Source organism: Sus scrofa, chromosome 14 (genome assembly GCF_054392235.1).
Source record: "Sus scrofa isolate SSC_HxYL_T2T_F1_AM1 chromosome 14, Sscrofa_HxYL_maternal_Yorkshire_Landrace_v2.0, whole genome shotgun sequence".
Taxonomy (NCBI): domain Eukaryota; kingdom Metazoa; phylum Chordata; class Mammalia; order Artiodactyla; family Suidae; genus Sus; species Sus scrofa.
Window position 1 is genome coordinate 96996300 of NC_139396.1, and position 20306 is coordinate 97016605.

Sequence of the window (20306 nt, forward strand, 5' to 3'; positions counted from 1 at the left end):
AAATGGAAAATATTTCAAACATTTTCCTGATTATTAATGAATACATTCTGACTGAATCACTTCACTGAAAAATTAATTTGGTAAACGAAACGAAATTGACTAGTATCCACGAGGACGTGGGTTTGATCCCTGGCCCCACTCAGTGGGTTAAGGATCTGGCATTGCTGTGGCTATGGTGTATCCGGCAGCAGCAGCTCTGATTCGACCCCTAGCCTGGGAATTTCCATATGGCACAGGTGCAGCTCTAAAAAGACAAAAAAAAATTAAAAAATTAAAAATTTTTAATGATATAGATGTGTATGAAAATAAAAAGTGAAAGAACCTTTGTAATTCCACTGGCCAGATATAATTCATGTTAATAGTTAATACCCTTTTAGATTCACACACCTAGCTGCATACATACACATCTATGCATGTTATATATACACAAATACACATACACATGTTGACTTTTACACAAAAAAGGGACAATATCCAAACACCATCTTGGAACTTGTTTTTTTTCATGTGATATAATGTATCTATTTCTCCATGTCAGTGTAGATTGGTCTCTATCTCTCTCTTCTTGTTTTTCCTTTTTTGGCCAGGGATCAACATGGAGTTTTCCTGGGCCAGGGATAAGATCTGAGTGAAATTTCCACCTATGCTGCACCTGCAGCAATGCCAGATCCTTAATCCACCATGCCCTGGGCCTGGGGTCAAACCTGCATCACAGTGCCCAAGAGATGACGCCAATCCTATTGCACCACATCGGGAACTCCAGCCTCATTTTTTTAATGGCTGTTTAATGTTTCCCTGTGGGATGAAGAATGATTTTTTAAAAAACAAATGCTTTATCTCTGGATCATTATGTTGTTTCCAATTATTTTACCTATGACAAATACTGCAATAAACATGTTTTACAGATACTGTGACACATGCATTCTTCCAAGAAGTGGAATTGCTGGGGCAAACAGAATGCATTTTTTTACTGCTCTTGATCTATATTACCAAATTCCCTCTAGAAGACTATAAAGGTACGAATTTGAGGGGATACCTACTTCCCCACATTTTCCTGGCATTAAGCATTTCATCTTTGCTTACAGTATGGGTGGGAAGATGTTTCATTGTTGGCTTAATCTGCAGCTCTCTATGTTGGTCAGATTCTTTTTTATATGTTTGCACATCTCTTGGACTCCTTCTTTTGCAAAATATATATATTTTGTCTTTTTGTTTTTTTGAGGGCCCCATCCACGGCATATGGAGGTTCCCAGGCAAGGGGTCTAATCGGAACTGTAGGCATCAGCCTATGCCACAGCCACAGCAACACCAGATCCGAGCCATGTCTGCGACCTATACCACAGCTCACAGCAAAGCTGGATCCTTAACCCACTGAGTGAGGCCAGGGGTTGAACCCGCAACCTCATGGTTCCTAGTTGGATTCGTTTCTGCTGCGCCATGATGGGAACTCCTGTAAATTTTATATTAATGCATGTAATTTTCTTCCTATTTATTAGAACTTATTGCCTTAACAAATGAAACAGTAATAGAAACCTTTTTTTTTTTTTTTTTTTTTTGGTCATGCCTACAGCATGTGAAAGTTCTCGGATTAGGGATCCAACCCATGTCACAGAACCAACCCAAGCTGCTGCAGTGACACTGTTGGGTCCTTGACCCACTGTACCACAAGAGAACTCCCGAAACTCCATAAATCTTAATTCAATAAAAAATAAAATAGCAGTTCACTGTTAGTGGTGCAGTGGGTTAAAAATCCAAGTGCAGGAGTTCCCATCATGGCTCAGTGATTACCGAATCCGACTAGGAACCATGAGGTTGAGGGTTCGATCCCTGCCCTTGCTCAGTGGGTTAAGGATCTGGCATTGCTGTGAACTGTGGTGTAGGTTGCAGACGCAGCTCGGATCCCACGTTGCAGTGGCGGTGGCATAGGCTGGCGGCTACAGCTCCGATTGGACCCCTAGCCTGGGAACCTCCATATGCCGTGGGAGTGACCCTAGAAAAGGCAAAAAGACCAAAAAGACCAAAAAAAAAAAAATCCGAGTGCAGCAGCTCAGGTTGCTACAGAGGCACGGGTTCGATCCCTGGCAGAGTGCAGTGGGTTAAAGGATCTGACGGTGCCACAGCTAGGACACAGGTAGCAGCTGTGGCTCAGACTGAATCCCTAGCCTAGGAACTTCCATATGCTATGGGTGCAGCCATTAAAAAAAAAGAAGAAAGAAAATACATCCACCTTTATGTCATGATCTCCAAACCAAAGGCAAGAGAAATTTGCCAAAAAGCATACACTCAAAGTGTGGTCTGAGGAACAGAGCCCTGGAATGAGTGGTAAAAGCTCCAGCTCTGGTCCAGTGTTTCTCCTAACCTGCTGTGAGGCACCATGTTCTCCTTCAAAGTGAGGTCAGCGGCTTTTGAAATCTTAATGTGAACCATCTCCCCTGCTCTCCTAGCCCATGACAGCACAGTGATTCTCAATCCTGACTACACTTTAAAGAAATCTGAGAACTTTTAAAAAACATACACATTCCCATGGAGTTCCCATCGTGGTGCAGTAGAAACAAATCTGACTAGGAACCATGAGGTTGCAGGTTTGATCCCTGGCCTCGCTCAGTAGGTTAAGAATCCGGCATTGCCATGAGCTGTGGTGTAGGTTGCAGACATGGTTCGGATCTGGCATTGCTGTGGCTGTGGTGCAGGTCAGCAACTATAGCTCTCATTAGACCCCTAGCCTGGGAACCTCCATATGCCACGGTTGCAGCCCTAAAAAGCAAAAAACAAACAAACAAACAAACAAACAAACCGAAAAACAAACAAACAAAAAAATACACATTCCCACCCTAGAGATCCTAATTCAAAGTTTTAAAAAGCTGCCAGGTAGCTCCTGTGTGTAGCTATGGTTGTGGACACATCAAGACAGGGCTGCTCCAGCTAAAACAAAGCAGAACCACAGATCTCAATCAATCCCTTCCTTAGTGATCCTTGAGGCTGCTTCCAGGACCATGCAGACTTCAAGAATGTATGAGGGGGAGTTCCCGTCGTGGCGAGTTGGTTAACGAATCCGACTAGGAACCATGAGGTTGCGGGTTCGGTCCCTGCCCTTGCTCAGTGGGTTAACGATCCGGCGTTGCCTTGAGCTGTGGTGTAGGTTGCAGACGTGGCTCAGATCCCGCGTTGCTGTGGCTCTGGCGTAGGCCAGTGGCTACAGCTCCGATTCAACCCCTAGCCTGGGAACCTCCATATGCCGAGGGAGCGGCCCAAGAAATAGCAACAACAACAACAACAACAAAAAAATGTATGAGGAGTCTTTGATGCAGCAACTCCAAAACTGTAAGATGGAATACTAAGCTGCCATCAAAAATAGCAAGGTAGCCTCTATGTGCCAATTGCAAAATTTTCCCACAATGATTTTTTTTTTCAAAGGGCAGCACTCATGGCATATGGGAGTTCCCAGGCTAGGGGTCAAATTGGAGCTATAGCTGCCAGCCTACGACACAGCCATAGCAGTGCAGGATCTGAGTTGCATCTGTGACCTACACCACAGTTCACGGCAACACCGGATCCTTAACCCACTGAGTGAGGCCAGGGATCAAACCAGCATCCTCATTTGACTGAAAGAAAAATGCACAACATAAGAACTGCATGTTTCAGTTTTATTCAGGGATCCTGCTGAGGACCATAACCTGAGAAACAGCCTCTCAGAAGCTCTGAGGGGACTGCTCTGAAGAGGCAGGGGGAGAAGCTGGTATATACATGATTTCAACAAAGGAATCATAAGTGCAGTCCAGCATAAAGGATACTGCTAGTCAACAATCAGGAGTTCCCGTGGTGGCACAGTGGTTAACGAATCCGACTAGGAACCATGAGGTTGCAGGTTTGAGCCCTGGTCTTGCTCAGTGGGTGAAGGATCCGGCGTTGCTGTGAGCTGTGGTGTAGGTCGAAAACACGGCTTGGATCCCGAGTTGCTGTGGCTCTGGCGTAGGCCGGTGGCTACAGCTCCGATTGGACCCCTAGCCTGGGAACCTCCATGTGCCACGGGAGCCGCCCTAGAAAAGCCAAAAAAAAAAAAAGAATCAAATACCTCAGTTAATGATGTTAGTGTTTTCTATGTATGGGGAGATGCAAGAATCTAGATTCATTGAGTTTTTTTTCTGAGATCCCTGTAACTATCTAAGGGGTCTGTTTTTCCAAAGCACAGAGTGCCTTAGCCTGCTTTTCATCCTGAATTCCTTCCAGGGATTCCTTCAGGACTGAAGTGGTTAATGACTTGATTCTTGTAGAATTGGATGGTGGGCAACATTCTTTGTTTTATAGTGAGAAAGACAATTTACTGAACAGCATGTATCGTACATGATCCTTATGTATTTCTAAAAGTCTTGCTTATATTTAATATACAAAATTTTCTGTATGTTTGCACATGCATACAAGAAATCTGATATGCAACATACCTTCAGAATCCCTATCTCCATGGGTAGTGATGCAGTTATTGGTTTTCCCATTTGTCAACCTTCCTTCACTCCATTCATTCCCTCCCAGACAGTAAGCTCTTAGGGGACAGGAACCACTTCTATTCACCAGCGGAACTCTAGAGTCCTGGAACACGGTGGGTCCTCAGGAAATATTTGTTAAAGACAGATACAGAAAGGAAAACAACCAATAGGGAGTTCTCATTGTGGCACAGTGGAAACAAATCCACTTGGGAACCATGAGGTTGTGGGTTCAATCCCTGGCCTCACTCAGTGGGTTAAGAATCCGGCATTGCCGTGAGCTGTGGTGTAGGTCACAGACGTGGCTCGGATCTGGCATTGCTGTGGTTGTGGTGTGGGCCGGCAGCTGTAGCTCCGATTGGACCCCTAGCCTGGGAACCTCCATATGCGGCAAGTGCGGACCTAAAAAAGACTAAAAGAAAAAAGAGAAAAACAGCCAATAAAGAAAGAGAAAAAGTAAAAAAAAAAAAAAAAGAAAGAAATAAAAAAGAGAAACTTGAAAGAGGAGAAGAAGAAAGGAAAAAAGAAAGGGGGAAGAGATGGAGAGACGGAGAGGGTAAGAAGGAAGGAGAAAATCGGAATTGGAATTTTACTTTTACAACTTATTTATTTGATTTTTTTCTTTCTTTTTTTTTCTTTTATCTTTTTTTTTTCTTTTTTTGGCTGCACCAGCATGCAGAAGTTCCCAGGCCAGGGATCAAACCCATGCCACAAGAGGGGCCCACAAGCCGCAGCAGTGATAATGCCAGATGCTTAATCTGCTAGGCCACCAGGGAACTCCTACTTTAACAACTTTAATTGGTTGAATATCTTTTAAATGTTTTCACTGTAAAATAAAAAATTAAAAAACAAGAAACAAACAAACAAACAAACAAAAAAACCCCAGGAGTTCCCATTGTAGTTAAGCAGGTTAAGAACCCAACTAGTATTCATGAGGATGCAGATTGGATCCCTAGCCTCGTTCAGTGGGTTAAGGATCCAGTGTTGCCAGCTGCAGCTCGGATTCAGCATTGCTGTGGCTGTGGCATAGGCCGGCAGATGCAGCTCGGATTGGACCCTTAGCCTGGGAACTTCCAGATGCTGCAGGTGTGGCCCTAAAAAGAAAAAAAAAAAAAAAAAAAAGGCATGGGGAAGGGGAAGAGACAAAATACAGACTATCCCATGGTTCCAATGGCTTAACTAATTACTACAAGGTGAACTGCCATGGAGACAAAGAAAAAGAACTTGGTCAACCACCCCACCAGCCTCTTCGCGGGCCTGTCCCCAGGCACCACGCTTCGCTCCTCCTGAAGCAGTAACTGCTATCCTGACTTTCATAAGCAACCTGATTGCATTTTAACCGCAAGTCTGCTGTGGGGGGCAGGAATAGGGTGGAGTGGGGTGGAGTAGGGTGGGGGTTTTAAAGCACTGGGGCAGTCGGGGCCCAGTTCCCACCGCAGACACCCCTCTCCTCTCGCAGCTTGTGCAAGACTCTCCTGGCCCCTGGCTTGCGGGGCGGGACAGGGCGAAGGCTCGCAAGAACAAAAGCCATCCTCATCCGCTTTCGAAATGCAATGTTGTGCAACCCCAGTGGAGGGAGCTTCAGGTCTCCCGAGAAAGAGAAGCGAAAGAGGATCAGAAACCACCCGCTGAGTGATTTCAGGTTCAACGCGGTCCATGTGGAAAGCGGCAGGGTAGCACACCGATCCAGGGAGCGAGCGGAGGGGAGGCCCCGAGCGCACAGAGGGGAGCCCCTCTCCTGGCCGCAGAGAGGAGAGGATCCGTTCATGCCCAGCTGAGGCGCTTTGGCGGCCCAGGGGTGCATCCTCACACCTGTTCATCCATCCGCCCCGCTCACGAACCGACCCTGGAGGGATGCGCAGGCAGCGCTGTGAGCTAGCCCTTGAGCATGGGTGCAGGAGTCCACGTAGAAAGGGAATCAGTTGGAGGACTCAGTTTTCAGAAGACATTAATTTTGAGAATAACACACACACACCATTCATTATACAACTACAGATGTGATAAATTCATTTGAGTAATAATAAAAATAAATAAATAAATCACACACACACACACACACACACACACACACACACACACGCGCGCGCGCGCTTCTGCTTCGACCTTTGGGTCCAGCCACCTCCCCCAAGAAGCTGCCTTTTTCTCCCACTGCATAGGAAGTTCTTTCCTCTGGGCTTCTGATATCAGCCCTCCCAAACTTCCGCTGCCCTTGTAATCTTGGGCAGTTCCCCCTGTGCCTCAGCCTTCTGGTCTGTCAAATGGCTACAGGAGTGGTTGGGAGGTGGGTAGTGCTGACATGCAGAGAACTTGCCTGCCTGGTTCGCATCACCCTCCATCCCAGAGAAAAAAGAGCCTGGAGGCCTGAATCGCTCCCTGACCCCACGTTCCCCTGGCTCAGGCCTTGCCACCAACGTGATTTGCCCTTCCTGAGTTTCAAAATGGAGTCGCAGAAGCTCAGGAATTGTGTATAATGATGTAAAAGATAGTGATGAGGTTCAGCCAGCAGCTCTGACCGCATGTGAAGGAAGCAGCTTTGCTTCACAGCCCCGGCTTCCCCTCTGCGCCATGCCCCCTCCTCTCCCTCCCTGTCAACCTCTCCCTCCCCCCATCCAGGCCTCCTGTGTCCTTGTATTTGGAAATAAATCCTTTTCCTTTAGCCTCCTCTCAGTCTCAAAAGGCTGACTCAAGAGTTAATGATTAGGAAATAGGGTTACAACTAAGAAACTAATTAAAAGTCTCCACATTAGGTTAGGCCCTGCCTTGGCCCACGAACTTACACTAACAGGCTTCTCGCAAATGATTTCTTCCTTGCCTAATCGCTTTTTCTCACTAATCATTATTTTCTAGTTAGAGGTTTTTTGTTGTTGTTGTTGTTTTGTCTTTTTGCCTTTTTGCCTTTTCTAGGGCCACCTCCCAAAGCATATGGAGGTTCCCAGGCTAGGGGTCCAATTGGAGCTGTAGCCACCGGCCTACGCCAGAGCCACAGCAACTCGGGATCCGAGCCGAGTTTTCGACCTACACCACAGCTCACGGCAACGCCGGATCCTTCACCCACTGAGCAAGGCCAGGGCTCGAACCCGCAACCTCATGGTTCCTAGTTGGATTCATTAACCACTGAGCCACGACGGGAACTCCTCTAGTTAGAGTTAGACTGCAGGCCTTGTCTTTCCTTTTCCTCTGAAACACTCCCTAACACCCCCATCCTTTCGTGAACAGTCCTCCCTGCATAAAGCCAAGGTGTGACAACCCTAAAAGCTACCAGAAATCGTCCCCAGAGCACCTGACTCCGGCCTTGATGACCTTGAAATGATCCATGGAGGGAGATGAATGCAGGCACCCTAATCCTTATCAACAGTCGTGTTTTTTCGAGATAAACCTCTAAAACCTTGTCATCCTCTCTCAAGGGAGGACACAGTTTTGAGGCGTTAGCCTGCTGGGGCCTCCTCTGCCTGAGAAAGCAATCAGGCTGTTCTTTCTGCATCCCCCCAAACGCTGTCTCTGAGCCTTAATTGGTGCCGGTGTACAGAGGCTGGGTTTCGGTTACACACTGGAAAACAACTCAGAGCCCGGTCCCCGTGGTATGGAGGACCCGGGGAGGGTGGTTTCCAAGTCAGGAAGGAGGTCAGTCCCATGCCTAGGCGGGAGCTCCAGGAGGGTGGCCACCGAAGGATAGGTTTGCACATTCTTGCAGGAATTACGTTTGGTTTGTAAAAATAATTTCATTCCTTGTCAACAAGTAAGATAAAGAGATTACATGAAGAATTTGGGCCAATTTCCTGTTGGGTCACTCAGCTGAGCCTTTGATGTGTCCATACCCAGCTCCATTGAGTTCCTTTGACACCAGGATTTTCTTTCTTTCTTTCTTTCCTTTCTTTCCTTCCTTCCTTCCTTCTTTCTTTCTTTCTTTCTTTCTTTGAGGGGGGCTTACCCACAGCATATGGAAGTTCCCAGGCTACGGGCGAATAAGAGCTGTCCCTGCTGCATCCTCATGGATACTCATCAGATTTGTTACTGCTGAGCCACAATGGAAATTCCCAAAACCAAGATTTCTGCTTGAAGCTAAAGAAATGCATAGCAGTGGAGCATTGTTGAGCACAGCAGAGGAAGGATTTTTGGAGTCAGGAACTGTCAGATGCTATAGACAAAAATTCTTTTTTTTTTTTTTCTTTTTTTTTTCTTTTGGCCTGTGGCATGTGGAAGTTCCCGGGCCAGGGATCCAACCTGAGCCCCAGTAGCAGCCCAAACCACAGCAGTGACAACACCAGATCCTTAACCTGCTACACCACAAGGCAATGCCCCAGATAAGAAATTCTGCAAAGGCAATGGCTGGCCTTGCCCTGGGAAAAGCCACATTGGGCTCTAGGCCTCAGTTCCTCTGTCTGTACTATGGTCAAGCAGGCTAGTTTAAGCAACCCTGTGGATCCAGGACTTTAGACATTTTAGGGCCTGTGCACTTCCCGTGTGATGGCTTCTTGTTCTGTCCTCACGTGGAGGTTATGTTCCTGGGGGAGGGGGTGTGATGTAGGCCCATCTCCAGCCCTGAATCCTGCCTCCCTCTCTTCAGCCCCCTTCCCTCCCTCCTGCCTCCGCAACCCATTCCTCTTCCTCACCCCCAGGTGATTCTTCCTCGGTCCCTGGTGCCTCTTGCCCTGAACTCTCCATCTCCACCTCCCATGGATGCCAGTTCCCGAAAGGGAAGCTTTTCAAGCTGCTTCTTTCATCGCTGGCCAGGAGCCAGGCGTCGGAACGCTGGGCCGCTCTCTCCCTAGGAGCCGGCCTGTGTTCCGAGATCTGCAAAACAAAGAATGTTGCTCACCAAGCACCCAGACCCAGTCCTGAGCCACTGCCAGTGGCTGGCCTACAATGTACCCCAAAAGGAATTCAGGGTGAAGGTCCAGATGAGACACCTTGTGCTCGGGGAAAACTGACAGAATTGGTCAGAACTGGACAGAAAATATCTAACTATTTCCATAGATGGAGATATTTTCAGGAGAAAATTTTGTGAACCCAGTGTCTTGCATCATCTCATCCTTAGAAAACCACTAAAACCATTAACTAAGATAGCTGCTCCTTACGAATAGCAATATCTTCTACCAAAATGTGTCCTTGCTGTAGCCCTTCGTCAAAATCACGTATATGCTGGCCTCCCCCAACCTCCTCAGGAGAGTTTTCAGAGCTTCCTTCCTTCCTTCCTTTTCTTTCTTTCTTTCTTTTTTTTTTTTTTTTTGTTTTTGTTTTTGTTTTGTTTTGTTTTGTTTTTGTATTTTTAGGGCTATACCGGTGGCATATGGAGGTTCCCAGGCTAGGGGTTGAATTGGAGCCGTAGCCGCCGGCCTACACCACAGCCATAGCCACGCAGGATTCGAGCCGCATCTGTGACCTACACCACAGCTCACGGCAATGCCGGATCCTTAACCCACTGAGTGAAGCTAGGGATTGAACCTGCAACCTCATGATTCCTAGTTGGATTCGTTTCTGCTGCGCCATCATGGGAACTCCAACATTACACTATTTTTTAAAAATTACATGTATAGGGAGTTCCCGTCGGGGCTCAGTGGTTAACGCATCCGACTAGGAATCATGAGGTTGCATGTTCGATTCCTGGCCTAGCTCAGGGGTTAAGGATCCAGCAGTGCCATGAGCTGGAGTGTAGGTCGCAGACGTGGCTCAGATCCCATGTTGCTGTGGCTCTGGTGTAGGCCAATGGATACAGCTCCGATTGGACCCCTAGCCTGGGAACCTCCAGATGCCATAGGAGCAGCCCAAGAAAATGGCAAAAAGACAAAAAAAAAAAAAAAAAATTACATGAGTAGGCTGATGATTTTATAGTGAGGTCCATAGACCCCTGAAATCCCTGAAACCCTTTTAGGACACTGCTAATGTCATCAGAATGACACTTGATAATGAAAAAGCCACAGGGGATGAAACTGCTGGCACCTCAGCAGGAAGCAAGGAAGTGGCCTCAAACTAGGCCGGTTGTCACTACGTCCTACATAGACACGCACTTGCAGTGAGAGAGTAGGCTAGTGACACTTAAGAGGACCCTGGATGAAGCAGTAAAAGTAATACCTTTCACTGAATCTCAGCCCTTGAGTATAAATATACTACGTTTAATGTTCTGGGTGATGAGACTGGCAGGATCTATAAAGCACTTTGGCTGAACATGTGGGTAGATAGTGTGGAGGAAAAGCACTTGTGAGCTTGTTGGAATTGGAGTGGAATAGCCTCTTTTGTCCATGGAACATCATTTTTACTTGCAAGAACAACCAACAGACAAACTGTGGGTATTCAGACTTGGCTATTTGGCAGTTTTTGAAAAATGATCGAAGTGAATCTGTCATTTCAAGGATAAAATATTGACCACATTTCTCATCAATGATGAGGTTTGAGCTTTCAAGCAGAAAGCGGAAATTTTGGGAAACTTGTATCCACCATTATGAGCTTGACATCTTCCCAATAAAGACTTTATTGGAAGTTCACCTAATGGCACAGCAGGTTGAAGATCCAGTGTTGCCACAGCTGTGGCACAAGCTGCAAACTGCAGTTCAGGTTCAGTCCCTGGCCTGGGAACTTCCACGTGCTGCAGACAGAGCCACATAAGCAAATAAATCAAGGCTTTATCAATGAGATGAGTGGTGATGTTAATGAATGCAATTATTGACATTGTTTAATGACCTGTCATCTTTTGTTAGATCTGAACCATTCAGTCAACAAAAAATTTCCAAATGACCAATATATGGTGAAATAAAAGTCATACCTGGGTAAAAGTTTCACTTATTTATTTATTTATTTTTTTGTCTTTTTAGGGCCACATCTGCAGCATATGGAGGCTCAGGGTCAAATTGGAGCCACAGCCATACCTACACCACAGCCACAGCAACACTAGATCCAAGCCATGTCTGCGACCTACACCACAGCTCATGGCAATGCTGGATCCTTAACCCACTGACTGAGGCCGGGGATCAAACCTGAGTCCTCATGAATACTAGTCAGATTCGTTTTCACTTGTTCCCCAGGAGGGGAACTCCAAAAGATTCATTTGAAGTACAAGATAGGTCCAAGTATTTAAAGTAAGAGAGTATGAAGTATTCATTAATACAGTTTCAGAATCCGCATCACACTAATGTTTAAGAAGCTACTACCTGCTGAATTCTGGTTTAGCATCAAAAAGAAAATCCACAATTATCTGCAAAGGCTATTAAAACCCTCCTCTCTGGAGTTCCCATCGTGGCTCAGTGGTTAACAAATCCAACTAGGAACCATGAGGTTTCGGGTTCGATCCCTGGCCTCGCTCAGGGGGTTAAGGATCCGGCGTTGCCATGAGCTGTGGTGTAGGTCACAACATGGCTTGGATCCCGCGTTGCTGTGGCTCTGGGGTAGGCCAGTGGCTGTAGCTCCAATTGGACGCCTAGCCTGGGAATCTCCATATGCCGTGGGAGCGGCCCTAGAAAAAGGCAAAAAGACAAAAATAAATAAATAAAATCCTCCTCTTTTCCAACTGCACAACTCTGTAAGGCTAGAATTTCTTCAATCAAAACAACATATCACTATAGAAACAACCCATACAACTCAATAGCAAAAAAGAAACAAAAAAAACAAACAACAGCAACAACAACAAAAACCAATTGAAAAAATAGGCAGAAGACCTAAATAGACATTTCTTCAAAGAAAACATTGGATGGCCAACAGGAATGTGATAAAATGCTCAACACCACTAATTATTAGAGAAATGCAAATCAAAACTATGAATTGGAGTTCCCGTCGTGGCGCAGTGGTTAACAAATCCGACTAGGAACCATGAGGATGCGGGTTCGATCCCTGGCCTTGCTCAGTGGGTTAAGGATCCAGCATTGCTGTGAGCTGTGGGTGTAGGTCGCAGGTGCGGCTTGGATCCCACATTGCTGTGGCTCTGGTGTAGGCTGGCGGCTACAGCTCTGATTGGACTCCTAGCCTGGGAACCTCCATATGCCGCGGAAGCAGCCCAAGAAATGGCAAAAAGACAAAAAAAAACAAAAAAAAAAACAAAAAAAAACCCAAAAACTATGAGTTACCACCTCACTCCTGTAAGCATGGCCATCATTAATAAGTCCACAAATAACAAATGCTAGAGAGGGTGTGGAGAAAAGGGAACCCTTTTACATTGTTGGTGGGAATGTAAATTGGTATAACCACTATGGGAAACAGTATGGAGGCACCTCAGAAAACTAAATATAGAACTACCATACGATCCAGCAATTCTACTCCTGGGCATATATTTGCACAAAACTTTCATTCAAAAAGATACACGCACCTATGATGGAACATGATGGACGATAATGTGAGAAAAAGAATGTATATGTATGTGCAACTGAGTCACTTTGCTGTACAGTAGAAATTGACAGAACACTGTAAACCGCCTATAATGGAAAAAATAAAAGTCTTTTAAAAAAGACATCAGGAGTTCCTGTCGTGGCACAGTGGTTAACAAATCTGACTAGGAACCATGAGGCTGCAGGTTCGATCCCTGGCCTTGCTCAGTGGGTTAAGGATCCGGTGTTGCTGTGAGCTGTGGTGTAGGTCGCAGACGCTGCTCGGATCCTGAGTTGCTGTGGCTCTGGGGTAGGCTGGCAGCTACAGCTCTGATTAGACCCCTAGCCTGGGAACCTCCATATGCCACAGGAGTGGCCCTAGAAAAGGCAAAAAGACAAAAAATAAAAGTAAAAAGAGAGACATCAAAAAAACACAACTACATGTAGAACGATTCACATAGAACATCTACTGAACACTGGCAAAAGAACTTAAACCTCCAAAAAGGGCCAGAAACACTCTACATAGCTGGGTAGAACAAAAGAAAAAAGAGAGAAAGAGAGAGAAGGAATCAGGATGGGACTAGCACTCCTGAGGGGGAGCTGGGAAACAGCAAAAGAACCCACACTCTGGGAAGCTACCTAACTGACAGGGAGATCAGCCGAGATGGAGGGACCTCAAAGTCACTGAAAAAAGCACAGCAGCTGGACTGAGGAGGACAAAGCAGAGTGAGAGCCACATAGATCATCTGCTTTACCACTCTGGACACCATCGCCTGAGATGCTTGGGTTGGGGCTGGGGGCTGAGACTTAGGCTCTGGAGGTCAGTTCCAGGGAGAAGACTAGAGTTGGCTGTGTGGAGACAGACTGAGGGGCTAGGGCGTGGTGCACCATGGGCTCGGGAGAGGAAAGCCACAACCAAGGGAATCCAGGAGGTGGTGTGGCCCTGCAAGAGAAGCAAGATTCCGTTGTTGGGGAGGGTGAGAGGAGGAGGGGCAGACCACCATAGGAATCTCCTTGCAAGGGTTTTCAGAGGGGAAGGTGCCTCTGGCATGGGCTATGGGTGGCGAGAAGCCACTTGCTTAGGCTACAGAAGACCTGGCATTTCTTGTGTGGGCTATGGGTGGTGGGTGGCTGGGCACCTTTTGTGTGGGCTAAGGGCCGTGGGGGGCTAAGCTTGACACAGTGCCTCTTGCATGCTCTACAAGCAGCAAAGACAAACCACAGCAGTCATCTCAGAAATCAGAGAGAGGTGTGGCCTGACGCCACTAGGGATCTGTGAACAGGCTCCACCTGTAGCCCCAGTCACCTCAGAGTTCTGCCAAAAAGCGGGCAGTGCAACAGAAAACCACCCATTGTTGCTCTCACTCCCCTGGAAACACACCCACTCTACTGCTGCCACTGCCAAATGCTCTTGGCAGTGCCCACACATGCTTGATCACTGTCACTTCCCAGGACCCTGCAACTAAGAGAGCCTGTGCATCACCTCCTGCATGGGCTAAGGGGGATGGGGTGCGTCTTGCATGGTCTACAGATGGTGAGGGCAAACCACCACAGTTATCTCTGACTACAGAGGTGGGCATGGCCCACCACAACTAGGGGTCCGTGAACAGGCACCACTTGTGGCCACAGTCACCTCAGAGGGCACCACAGAGGAGGGCATTATGACCAAACACCACCAATTGTTGCTCTCACTCCCCTGGGAACACACACACCCTGCCATTGCCACTGCCAAATACTCTGGGCACCACCTAAATCTGCCTGAGGCTCATTACCACTTCCCAGGGCCCTGTAACTAGGAGTAGCCTGTGCCACCTTCCTGCAGGTCCTTGCTACTGTCAAGAGTCCAGTGACCAGGCACTGACTACTAGCTCTACCTATTGCCTCCTTGTCCCTAGAAACACACTCATCATCCTGGGGATAATAGCCTGCTCATTCCAAAGAAAGAGACAACAAATATCCAAACTTCCATGCCAAAAATAAATGGTAACCACCCATAAAATAAAAGGGGCACTCCTACATAGAAATAGCCCTCCAAGACTACAGTTTGGTTTCCCTAAACTCACAGAAAAATAAAAATATGAGCAAAATGAAGAAGCTCAGGAACTGTTCCCAGTTAAAAGAATAGGAGAAGTCACCTGAAGCAGCAAACAATGAAACAGACCTCTGCAGTCTAATAGACACTGAATTCAAAAGGGAGATAGTGAAAATACTGAAGGAATTAAGGCTGAATATGAAGGAATTAAGAGTAGATATAAATAGTAATGCAGATTACTTTAGAAAGGAACTAGAAAATATAAGGAGGAACCAAGAAAAATTAGAAAATTCATTTGCAGAGATGCAAACTGAGCTAAAGGCACTAAAGAGCAGAATGAATAATGCAGAGGAATGAATTAGAGACTTGGAAGATGGAATAATGGAAATCACCCAATCAGGATAGCAGACAGAAAACAAAATGAAAAAATGAAAGCAATATAAGAGATCTATGGGATAATATAAAGCAGGCCGGTCTAAGCTTAATAGGAATTCCAGGAGAAGGAAAAGAAAAGGGGATTGAAATATATTTGAAGAAATTATGTCTAAAAACTTTCCAAATCTAAAAGAAACAGTTATCAAGACACAGGAAGCACAGAGGGCCCCAAAGAGGCCCACACCAAGACATATTATAATAAAAATGGCAAAAGTTAACGATAAAGAGAGGATTCTAAAGGCAGCAAGAGAAACACAAAATGTTAATTATAAGGGAACCTCCATAAGGCTATCAGCTGATTTCTCTACTGAAACACTACAGGCCAAAGAGAGTGGCAATATATATTCAAAGTTCTAAAAGGGAACAATTTGCAGCCTACAATACTCTACCCAGTGAGAATATCATTTAAAATAGAAGGGGAAATAAAGAATTTCTCCAACAAACAAAAGATACAGCAGGAGTTCCCATCGTGGCACAGTGGAAACAAATCCGACTAGAAACGATGAGGTTGCAAGTTCAATCCCTAGCCTTGCTCAGTGGGTTGAGGATCCAGTGTTGCCATGAGCTATGGTGTAGGTCTCAGGTGCGGCTCAAATATGGCATTGCTGTGGCTCTGGCATAGGCTGGCAGCTATAGCTCCAAATGGACCCCCCGCCTGGGAAACTCCATATGCCATGGGTGCCCTAAAAAGACCAAAAAGACAAAATAAAATAAAAGAGTACAGCAATACTAAACCCATTCTAAAAGAAATACTGAAAGGGCTTTTATAAATAAAAAAGAAGTAAGAAGAAATAGGATGGGGGAAATCACATTTGGAAAGCAATCACTTAAATAAGTCAGTATACAGATCTAAAAGGGAAAAAAACCTACTGTAAAAGTGATGATAAACACAAGGAATAGTAAAAGGACAAACATGAAGATGTTTAAAAAAAAAAAAAGGACTTCAAAATCATAGAATGTGGGGAAGAAAGGTAAGAAAATCTAGACTCTTTTTTCAAAATAATGTGTTTGAGCCTATATGACTATCAGACTAAAGCAAGCAGATATAGGAAGGGCAACCACAAATCAAAACCAAACATTACATTCACAAAAACTAAAAAGAAAAATACACAAGCATAAAATAAAAGGAAATCATCCAACCAAAAAAAAGATAGGAACAAAGGAGAAACATAGAAACAACTGGAAAACAAGGTTTAAAATGGCAATAAATACACATTTATCAATAATTACCTTAAACGTCAATGGACTGAATGTTCCAATCAAAAGACAAAGAGTGGAAGATTGGATAAAAAAGCAAAAGCCTACAATACTCTGTCTACAAGAGACTCACCTTAGGGAAAAGGACACATACAGACTGAAGGTGAGGGGATGGGAAAAGATATTTCATGCCAATGGACAAGACAGGAAAGCAAGAGTTGCAATATTCTTATCAGACAAAATAGACTTTAAAATGAAAGCCATAAAGAAAGACAAAGAAGGACACTATTTAATAATAAAGGGATCCATTCAAGAAGAGGATATTACAATCATCAATATATATGCCCCTAATATAGGCGCACCCAGATTCCTACAACAAATACTAACAGACATAAAAGGAGAAATTGATGGGAATACAATCATAGTAGGAGACTTTAACATCTCACTCGCATCAGTGGACAGATCCTCTAGACAGAAAATCAACAAGGCAACAGAGATCCTAAATGACCCAGTAGAAAAGTTAGACTTCATTGACATTTTCAGGATATTACATCCAAAAAAATCAGAATATACATTCTTTTTGAGTGCACATGGAATATTATCAAGGATTGACCACTTACTGGGGCACAAAACTAACCTTAACAAATTTAAGACTATAGAAATTATTTCAACTATCTTCTCTGACCACAATGGCATGAAACTAGAAATCAATCAGAGGAAAAGAAATGAGAAAAAACTGACTACCTGGAGACTAAACAACATGTTACCAGAAAACCAATGGGTTAATGAGGAAATCAAAAAAGAAATTAAAAAATACCTCAAGGAGTTCCCGTTGCAGTGCAGTGGCTAACAAATCTGACTAGGAACCATGAGGTTTCGGGTTTGATCCTTGGCCTTTCTCAGTGTGTTAAGGATCTGGTGTTGTCGTGAGCTGTGGTGTAGGTTGCAGACACAGCTTGGATCCCGAGTTGCTGTGGCTGTGGCATAGGCCAGTGGCTACAGCTCCAATTAGACCCCTGGCTGGGAGCCTCCATATGCTGTGGGAGCAGCCCTAGAAAAGGCCAAAAAAAGACCAAAAAAAAAAAACTCAAGACAAATGGTAATGAAGACACAACCATTCAAAACCTATGGGATGCCACAAAGCAGTGCTTAGAGGGAAATTCATAGTGATATAGGCCTTCTTCAAAAAAGAAGAAAAATCTCAAATCAACAACTTAAACCACCACCTAAATGAATTAGAACAAGAAGAACAAACAAAACCTAAAGTCAGCAGAAGGAAGGAAACCATAAAGATCATAGAGGAAATCAATAAAATAGAGATTCAAAAAAAACAGTAGAAAAAAATCAATAAAACCAAGAGCTGGTTCTTTGAAAAGGTAAACAAAATTGACAAATCTCTGGCCAGACTCACCAAGAAGAGGAGAGAAAAAACCCAAATAAACAAAATAAGAAATGAAAAAGGAAAACTTTCAGTGGATACTGCAGAAATGCAAAACCCCATGAGAATACTATGACAATTATATGCCAACAAATTTGGCAATCTAGAAGAAATGGACAACTTTCTAGAGACTTACAGCCTGCCAAAACCGAATCAAGAAGAAATAGATCAAGTGAACAGACCAAACACTAGAATGAAATTGAATATGAAATAAAAACATTCCCTGCAAAAAAAATTTCAGGACCAGATGGCTTCACAGGTGAATTCTGCCAAACATACAAAGAGGAACTTATACCCATCCTTCTTAAACTTTTCAAAAAGTTGAAGACGAAGGAACACTCCCAAAGACATTCTATGAAGCCACCATTACCCTAATACCAAAACGAAAGATATTACCAAAAAAGAAAATCACAGGCCAATATCTTTGATGAATGTAGACACAAAAATTCTCAACAAAATTTGAGCCAACAGAATCCAACATACAGAAAAGATCATATACCTTGACCAAGTGGGATTCATCCCAGGTTCACAAGGATGATTCAACATACACAAATCAATCAACGTCACACACCACATTAACAAAAGAAAAGTCAAAAACCACATCATCATCTCAGTAGATGCAGAGAAAGCATCTGACAAAGTCCAACATCCATTCAGGATCAAAACTCTTACCAAAGTGGGTATGGAGGGAACATACCTTAACGTAATCAAAGCCATTTATGACAAACCCACAGCAAATACAATACTCATGGAGAAAAGCCGAAAGCCTTCCAGCTAAAATCTGGAATAAGACAAGGAGGCCCACTCTCACCACTCTTATTCACCATAGTATTGGAAGTCCTAGCCACAGCAATCAAACAAACAAAAGAAATAAAAGGTATCCAAATTGCAAGAGAAGAGGCAAAATTGTCACTATATGCAGAATACATGATACTATATATAGAAAACCCTAAGGACTCCACACAAAAATGCTTGAACTGAAACAAATTCAGCAAAGTAGCAGGATACAAGATTAACTTTCAGAAATCAGTTGCATTTCTGTACACTAACAATGAAATATCAGAAAAGGAATATAAAAATACAACACCTTTTAAAATCACACCCTCAAAATTTAAAATTGACCAAGGAGGTAAAAGATTTATGTGCTGAGAACTAGAAAACGTTAATCAAGGAAATTAAAAAGGATTCAAAGAAATGGAAAGATATACCACGCTCCTGGGTTGGAAAAATTAATATCATAAAAATGCCCATACTACCCAAAGCAATCTACAGATACAACGCAATCCCTGTCAAATTGCCTATGATATTTGTCACAGAATTAGAATAAACAATTCAAAAATTTATATGGAACCATAAAAGACCCAGAATTGCCAAAGCAATCCTGAGGAACAAAAACCAAGGAGGAGGCATTTTATATTCATATATATATGTGTGTGTGTGTGTGACTGGGTCACTTTGCTGTACAGAACACTGGAAACCAACTATAATGAAAAAAATAAAAATCATTTTTAAAAAAGAAAACATTAAAAAAAATACATGCAGGAGCTCCTGTTGTGGCACAATGTGATTGGCAGCGTCTTTGGAGCACTGAGGTGCAGGTTCGATTCCTGGTCCGGCACAGGTTTAAAGATCCAGTGTTGCTGAAGCTGCAGCTTAGGTCATGATTGTGGCTCAGATTTGATCCCTGGCCCAGGAGCTCCATATGCTGTGAGGAGGGCAAAAATGAAAGGAAAAAAAAAAAAAAAAAGATGCATGGGAATTCCCATTGTGGCTCAGTGGTAACAAATCTGACTAGGGTCCTTGAGGACTCAGGTTTGAATCCTTGCCTTGCTCAGTGGGTTGGGGATCCAGCATTGTCATGAGCTGTGGTGTGGGTCGCAGACGCAGCTTGGATCCCACGTTGCTGTGGCTGTGGTGCAGGCCAGCAGCTGCAGCTCTGATTTGATCCTTAATCTGGGAACTTCCATGTGCAGTGAGTGCAGCCCTAAAAAGACAAAAAAAAAAAAAAAACCCTAAAAATAAAACTACCATGAGATCCAGCAATGCCATGCCTGAATATTTATCCAAAGGAATGAAAAGACTACTTTGAAAAGATATATGCACCCTATGTTCACTGTAGCATTATTCACAAGAGCAAAGATAGGGAAGCAACATATGAATCCTCGATAAATGTATAAAGACAATGTGGTGCATGAATAATTAATATGTGATTGCGTACACATATATATGCATGTACAATTACATATTAATTACTCAGCTGTAAAAAGCATGAAATCTTGCCATTTGCAGCAACACAGATGGATCTAGAAGGTGTTTGGCTAAGGGAAATAAATCTGACAGAGGAAGACAAATACCCTGATTTCACTCATATGTGGAATCTTGAGAAAACAAAAACAAATGAACATAAAAAAATGGAAACAGACTTACAGAGGCAGAGA

The 20306-nt window shown here is 44.1% G+C and overlaps 1 long non-coding RNA gene across 2 annotated transcripts in view; it reads right to left on the minus strand.

Moving 5' to 3' along the window:
* Nucleotides 1-9088: 9088 nt before the first annotated feature.
* The window catches only part of LOC110256608 (uncharacterized), a 131738-nt gene continuing 120520 nt past the window's right edge, over nt 9089-20306 (minus strand). The window contains exon 3 of one of the 2 annotated variants that reach the window (XR_014828126.1): nt 9089-9269. This is a non-coding gene — a long non-coding RNA (uncharacterized LOC110256608). The remainder of the gene's footprint in view (nt 9270-20306) is intronic. The other variant, XR_014828125.1, reaches the window with a different exon arrangement.